Genomic DNA, 6,739 nt, shown 5'->3' on the forward strand with positions numbered 1-6,739 from the left:
TCTTTTAGATGGGGCTCTCAGTCCCTTAACATTCCACGATATGATGTGCATACTAAGTCCTTCTAATTTTTATGGTGTAATCTACATGTATGGTCCACTTCTTGGTTCTGTCTTTCCTGTTTCGGTCCCTGTTTATTTCTCTCTGCATGTTCCCCAACATATCTAGATCCCCAACAGAAATTAACATTCAAAAATTAAAAAACAGTACTTTCTTACTAATCTAAGTCAAAATTAGTCTATCTCACAATTTCCTTTTTTCTGGCTCTTCTTCACCCCGAGCTCAACACCCCAGTAACATTTATAACGTTAAACAGTTGTAATGTTCTTTTAAATGTACACCCCCTTAGATGAGACCTGACGGGAGATTCTTTAGGTCTCTCGTTTTAACATAACAAGTTTCCAATGTCTCAAGCTATCTTCATGGCAACTTATTTGCATTTCTGTCCTGGTCCTTATCGTTCCTGTTACCCCGTGGTGACCTTCTCCTTTGGTTCGTCGGGTAAAATCGTTGTTTTCTCAGTTCATCTTCCTTTTCTGGTGATTGGTCAGTTTCAGTTCTTCCTTTCTGTGCCTTTCTTGTTCTGGTCTCCCCTTGTTCGGCATCTCCCAGCAGTTTTAACACAAAGTCTTTTGCCTCAGCCGGGTCTTGAAAGGTCCTCGTAACATCCTCTTGTCGTATCCTCAGAGTTGCCGGGTACTGCAGCTGGAATTGGATTTGATTTTTAAACAGTCTGGAGCAGCATTCAGTAAATAATTTGCTAATCTATCCCCAGAGCTTCTGGCAGTTCATCTTCAAAAATTTTCTGTAGCTGTCCAGGCTTAATAGTTTCGGGCAAGCCCACTAGCCTCAAATTGTTCCTGTGCGACCTGTATTCCAGGTCTTCAATTCGGTCCACCAATATGTGAACGCTGTTTTGTAGCAGATTAATGTCTTTATTAACTTAATCATTTTAATACTCCAGCCTCCCCAGTCTACTTCCTACTTCCTCCAGTCTCTCTTCATGCTGCGCCACTGCCCCTTTAAGGTCCACCAGAGCCAGTTGTAAAACCTGTGTAAGAGAGTCTGTTATGTCTGGGGCTATGAGTCTGGCTACCTCATGTGCCAGGTCTTTGCAGCTCAAGTTGCTGTGGATTGCTGAAGCAGGTACCTGTGCTTCCCCTGCGTGTTGTTCTGCTCCCCTCTCCACCTCTCCCTCCAAACTTTTTTCAGCCTTAGCGCTGCTCTCTGGGGCGATGTGCACGCATTCTCTATGCTGGCGGCCATTTTGATTTCTCCCTGCGTGCTGCTCATCAGCCTGTCTACTGGGTTCTTACTGCCGCTCCTGAGGACGTAGCAATCCATCACCGGGTGCACGTGCTCTCTAGTGAGTTCTCTGCCCATGGCTGCCACTGTCTTCTGGTCCCATCGCTCTTTTGGGGGTGAAAGCTGCTGGGGTCCCGCGGAGCTCCTGTCTTTCTACTCCTCCTCAGCCAGTGCCGGAACCGGAAGTCTTGAGCATCGCTTTTAAGGTCTTATTAAAGCGCTCCACCAGGCCGTCTGTCTGCGGATGGTGAACGGAGGTTCACAGTTGGGTAATTTGAAGGACCTTATACAGCTCCTTCATTACCTTGCTCATGAATGGGGTTCCTTGGTCCGTTAGTATCTCCTTCGGCAGGCCGGTCCTGGCAAATATATAGACCAGTTCCCGGGCTATGCTCCAACTAGTCAAGTTCCTTAGTGGTACCGCTTCCGGGTACTGAGTTGCATAGTCCATGACCACCAAGATGTATTAGTGGCCCATAGCAATCCTCTCAAAGGGAATTTCTATCACAGGAAGTGGGACTAAAGGACTATTGAATTGGGAAGAGGAGTCGGTTATCAGGCAGGTGGGGTAGGACCTACAATAGTTTAGGATCTCCTGGTAACACCATGGCCAATAAAACCTCCTCAATATCCTCTCCTGAGTCTTCTCGACCCCCAGGTGAATGGACCATATCTAATACCCTCTGTCAGTATGGCCCTGGAACTAACAGCTGCTCCACTATTTCATCACCCCTTGGTTTGGTCACCAGATACAATAATTGCCCCTGAACTGCGAAGTGTGGATATCTGGTGTCTGCCCCCGGCTCTTGAGCAACCCCATTACAGACAGTTACATTGTCCCACACCCACTTCAAGGTCAAGTTCCGAACTTGAGCAGACCCAAAGTTCTCTCCGGGCACCTTTAACTCAGGGAGGTTGGCATCCTCGGTCACAGTCTCGTCCTCGTCGCCGGCAAGGACACACAATGGGAACTCATCCACTTCAGAAGTCGACCAGGGTATTTCCCTAGGGACCTGGCTTTTGTCCACGTGACTCATCCGGTTCCCTTCCCCCACAAGTCCCAGAACAAAGCAAAATCGCGCCCCAATATGACAGGATGTATCAGGTCCTTGACCTCCACAACCTTGTGGGACTGGGCACCACAGACTGTTCCCACTGTTACTCTGGCCACAGGGTAGACTTTGGCATCCCCATGTATGTAGTGAACAGCCACTGTTTTGACAGGAATCAGCTGGTGGGGAAGGGTGGCACTAATTAGGGTCATCAGACTCCCCAATTCCAATAGTCTAAGCACCATCACCCCATTAATTGACACTGCACACGCCTGCGGCCCCTCGCTGGGTTGACAGTCCACACGGCAGGCCGGGTAAGCGTAATAAGAACAACGCCGGCCTAGGCTGCAGTCCATTGGCTCAGGAGACATATGACATCGGGCAGCTACGTGTCCAGGATTGTAACAGCGCCAACAGATCACATCCTTAACAACAGTCTTTGTGGGATCCTCAGTGAAACTGGGATGCCCCCCAGTTGTGGTTCTAGACCAGGTGCTTGATGAGCTCCTCCATGCTGCCGGACATCTCTGGCTGGCTGACGGTCTTTACCCAGGACATTCAATGTTCTCTGTAGCACGTACACATTGTTCCTGAAATCTTGCACGCACTCTCACACCAACTGTGGTAAGACGACTTACTCTCTTGCTTTCAGAAGTAGACTCAGGAAACGGTTTCGTCTGCAGGTTTATTGCAACGGCATAAAGCACTGCACGTTCAGCAAAATAAACACAACCTTTCTGACATAACGGCAACACAAAGGATAAACGATAGTACAGTCCATATGTGTGTGGGGTTTGCCCACACAAGTTATAGCACACCCTTTAGCTGCTCCTGAGCTGAAGCTTTCCAGTCTGGAGACCTGCCTCTCCAAACTGACAACCGCAGAAAAAAAAATAGTAACTGAGCAATTAACCTAGATCAGCCACACCGTGAGGCGGAGGTAGGGTGAATGACTTTGTTCCTATCTCTATGTCATTCACACAAAACCACTCACTTTAGGTGATTTAACCCCAACATATAACATGCTAACAGCCCTAGCGAACCCCCTCCCCCCCCTTCATATATAACAACAGTGACTCTGTCACAATGTACACATGGCAGAACTGGGGGAAGGGGGGGCATTATTTCCGGGAATGGAGGGGATAATGCCCCCTGTATACATTAGCACATCTAGTATTATATTACTGTACATATACACATGGCAGAACTGGGGGGAGGGGGCACTATCTCCGGGAATGGAGGGGTTAATGTCCCCTGTATACATGATCACATCCAGCGTTATATTACTGTACATATACACATGGCAGAACTGGGGGCACTATCTCCGGGAATGGAGGGGTTAATGCCCCCTGTATACATGAGCACATCCAGCATTATATTACTGCACATATACACATGGCAGAACTGGGGGAGGGGGGCACTATCTCCGGGAATGGAGGGGTTAATGCCCCCTGTATACATGAGCACATCCAGCGTTATATTACTGTACATATACACATGACAGAACTGGGGGAAGGGGGCACCATCTCCGGGAATGAAGGGGTTAATGTCCCCTGTATACATAAGAACATCCAGCGTTATATTACTGTACATATACACATGGGAGAACTGGGGGAAGGGGGCACTATCTCCGGGAATGGAGGGGTTAATGTCCCCTGTACACATGAGCACATCCAGCGTTATATTACTGTACATATACACATGGCAGAACTGGGGGGAAGGGGGGCACTATATCCAGGAATGGAGGGGTTAATGCCCCCTGTATACATGAGCACATCCAGCGTCATATTACTGTACATATACACATGCCAGAACTGGGGGAGGGGGACACTATCTCCGGAAATGGAGGGGTTAATGTCCTCTGTATACATGAGCACATCCAGCGTTATATTACTGTACATATACACATGGCAGAACTGGGGGAAGGGGGCACTATCTCCGGGAATGGAAGCGTTAATGTTCCCTGTATACATTAGCACATCCAGCGTTATATTACTGTACATATACACATGGCAGAACTGGGGGAAGGGGGCACTATCTCCGGGAATGGAGGGGTTAATGTCCCCCTGTATACATGAGCACATCCAGCGTTATATTACTGTACATATACACCTGGCAGAACTGGGGGGAGGGGGCACTATCTCCGGGAATGGAGGGGTTAATGTCCCCCTGTATACATGAGCACATCCAGCGTTATATTACTGTACATATACACCTGGCAGAACTGGGGGGAGGGGGCACTATCTCCGGGAATGGAGGGGTTAATGTCCCCCTGTATACATGAGCACATCCAGCGTTATATTACTCTACATATACACATAGCAGAACTGGGGGAAGGGGGCACTATCTCCAGGAATGGAGGGGTTAATGCCCTCTGTATACATGAGCACATCCAGCGTTATATTACTGTACATATACACATGGCAGAACTGGGGGAAGGGGGCACTATCTCCAGGAATGGAGGGGTTAATGCCCCCTGTATATATGAGCACATCCAGCGCTATATTACTATACATATACACATGGCAGAACTGGAGGAAGGGGGCACTATCTCCAGGAATGGAGGGGTTAATGTTCCCTGTATACATGAGCACATCCATCGTTATATTACTGTACATATACACATGGCAGAACTGGGGGAAGGGGGCACTATCTCCAGGAATGGAGGGGTTAATGTCCACTGTATACATGAGCACATCCAGCGTTATATTACTGTACATATACACATGGCAGAACTGGGGGAAGGGGCACTATCTCCGGGAATGGAAGGGTTAATGTCCCCTGTATACATGAGCACATCCAGCGTTATATTACTGTACATATACACATGGCAGAACTGGAGGAAGGGGGGCACTATCTCCGGGAATGGAGGGGTTAATGCCCCCTGTATACATGAGCACATCCAGCGTTATATTACTGTACATATACACATGGCAGAACTGGGGGAAGGGGCACTATCTCCGGGAATGGAAGGGTTAATGTCCCCTGTATACATGAGCACATCCAGCATTATATTACTGTACATATACACATGGCAGAACTGGGGGGAGGGGGCACTATCTCCGGGATTGGAGGGGTTAATGCCCCCTGTATACATGAGCACATCCAGCGTTATATTACTGTACATATACACATGGCAGAACTGGAGGAAGGGGGCACTATCTCCGGGAATGGAGGGGTTAATGCCCCCTGTATACATGAGCACATCCAGGGTTATATTACTGTACATATACACATGACAGAACTGGGGGAGGGGGCACTATCTCCGGGAATGGAGGGGTTAATGCCCCCTGTATACATGAGCACATCCAGCGTTATATTACTGTACATATACACATGACAGAACTGGGGGAGGGGGCACTATCTCCGGGAATGGAGGGGTTAATGCCCCCTGTATACATGAGCACATCCAGCATTATATTACTGTACATATACACATGGCAGAACTGGGGGAATGGAGGGGTTAATGCCCCCTGCGCCCAGTAATGGGGGTCTCCACATACCTCCACCTGCAGAGCCGCCACCACATATATGGCTGTTCTGTGCGCACAGGACCTGTGATGAGGTCACAGGAGGGGAGGAGTCAGGGGTCACATGATCAGGGGCCTCAGTGGATGCAGGACTCTGCTGTGCTGGTTGTCATGGTGCTGGATGAGGTGAAGGTTATGTGTGGGGTCAGGAGGGGTTTACAGTGTGGATGTAGCAGAGCCGCGTGTGTACGAGGTGTACGGAGCGGAGCCGTGTGTTTACAAGGTGTACGGAGCGGAGCCGCGTGTGTACGAGGTGTACGGAGCAGAGCCACATGTGTACAGAGCAGAGCCGCGCGTGTACGAGGTGTACGGAGCAGAGCCACATGTGTACGGAGCGGAGCCGCGCGTGTACGAGGTGTACGGAGCGGAGCCGCGCGTGCACGAGGTGTACGGAGCGGAGCCGCGCATGTACGAGGTGTACGGAGCGGAGCCGCGCGTGTGCGAGGTGTACGGGGCGGAGCCGCGCGTGTGCGAGGTGTACGGAGCAGAGCCGCGCGTGTACGAGGTGTACGGAGCGGAGCCGCACGTGTACGAGGTGTACGGAGTGGAGCCGCGCGTGTACGGAGCGGAGCCGCGCGTGTACGAGGTGTACGGAGCGGAGCCGCGCGTGTACGAGGTGTACGGAGCGGAGCCGCGCGTGTACGAGGTGTACGGAGCGGAGCCGCGCGTGTACGAGGTGTACGGAGCGGAGCCGCGTGTGTACGGTGCGGAGCCGCGTGTGTGCGAGGTGTACGGAGCAGAGCCGTGTGTGTACGAGGTGTAAGGAGCAGAGCCGATTGTGTACGAGGTGTACGGAGAGGAGCCACGCGTGTACGAGGTGTACGGAGCGGAGCCGCACGTGTACGAGGTGTACG

The 6,739-nt window shown here is 50.5% G+C and overlaps 1 protein-coding gene across 2 annotated transcripts in view; it reads right to left on the reverse strand.

Annotated features, from left to right (window-relative positions):
• LOC141271912 (uncharacterized) overlaps positions 1-5,923 on the reverse strand; it is a 32,069-nt gene extending 26,146 nt beyond the window's left edge. For both annotated transcript variants that reach the window (XM_073682149.1, XM_073682148.1), the window contains exon 1: positions 5,859-5,923. The gene's annotated coding sequence lies outside the window, so the exon portion shown is untranslated. The remainder of the gene's footprint in view (positions 1-5,858) is intronic.
• Positions 5,924-6,739: the final 816 nt, after the last annotated feature.

The sequence above is a fragment of the Phyllobates terribilis genome, unplaced genomic scaffold, assembly GCF_046119375.1.
Source record: "Phyllobates terribilis strain yellow unplaced genomic scaffold, ASM4611937v1 Scaffold_5__5_contigs__length_657084704, whole genome shotgun sequence".
In the NCBI taxonomy this organism is placed as follows: domain Eukaryota; kingdom Metazoa; phylum Chordata; class Amphibia; order Anura; family Dendrobatidae; genus Phyllobates; species Phyllobates terribilis.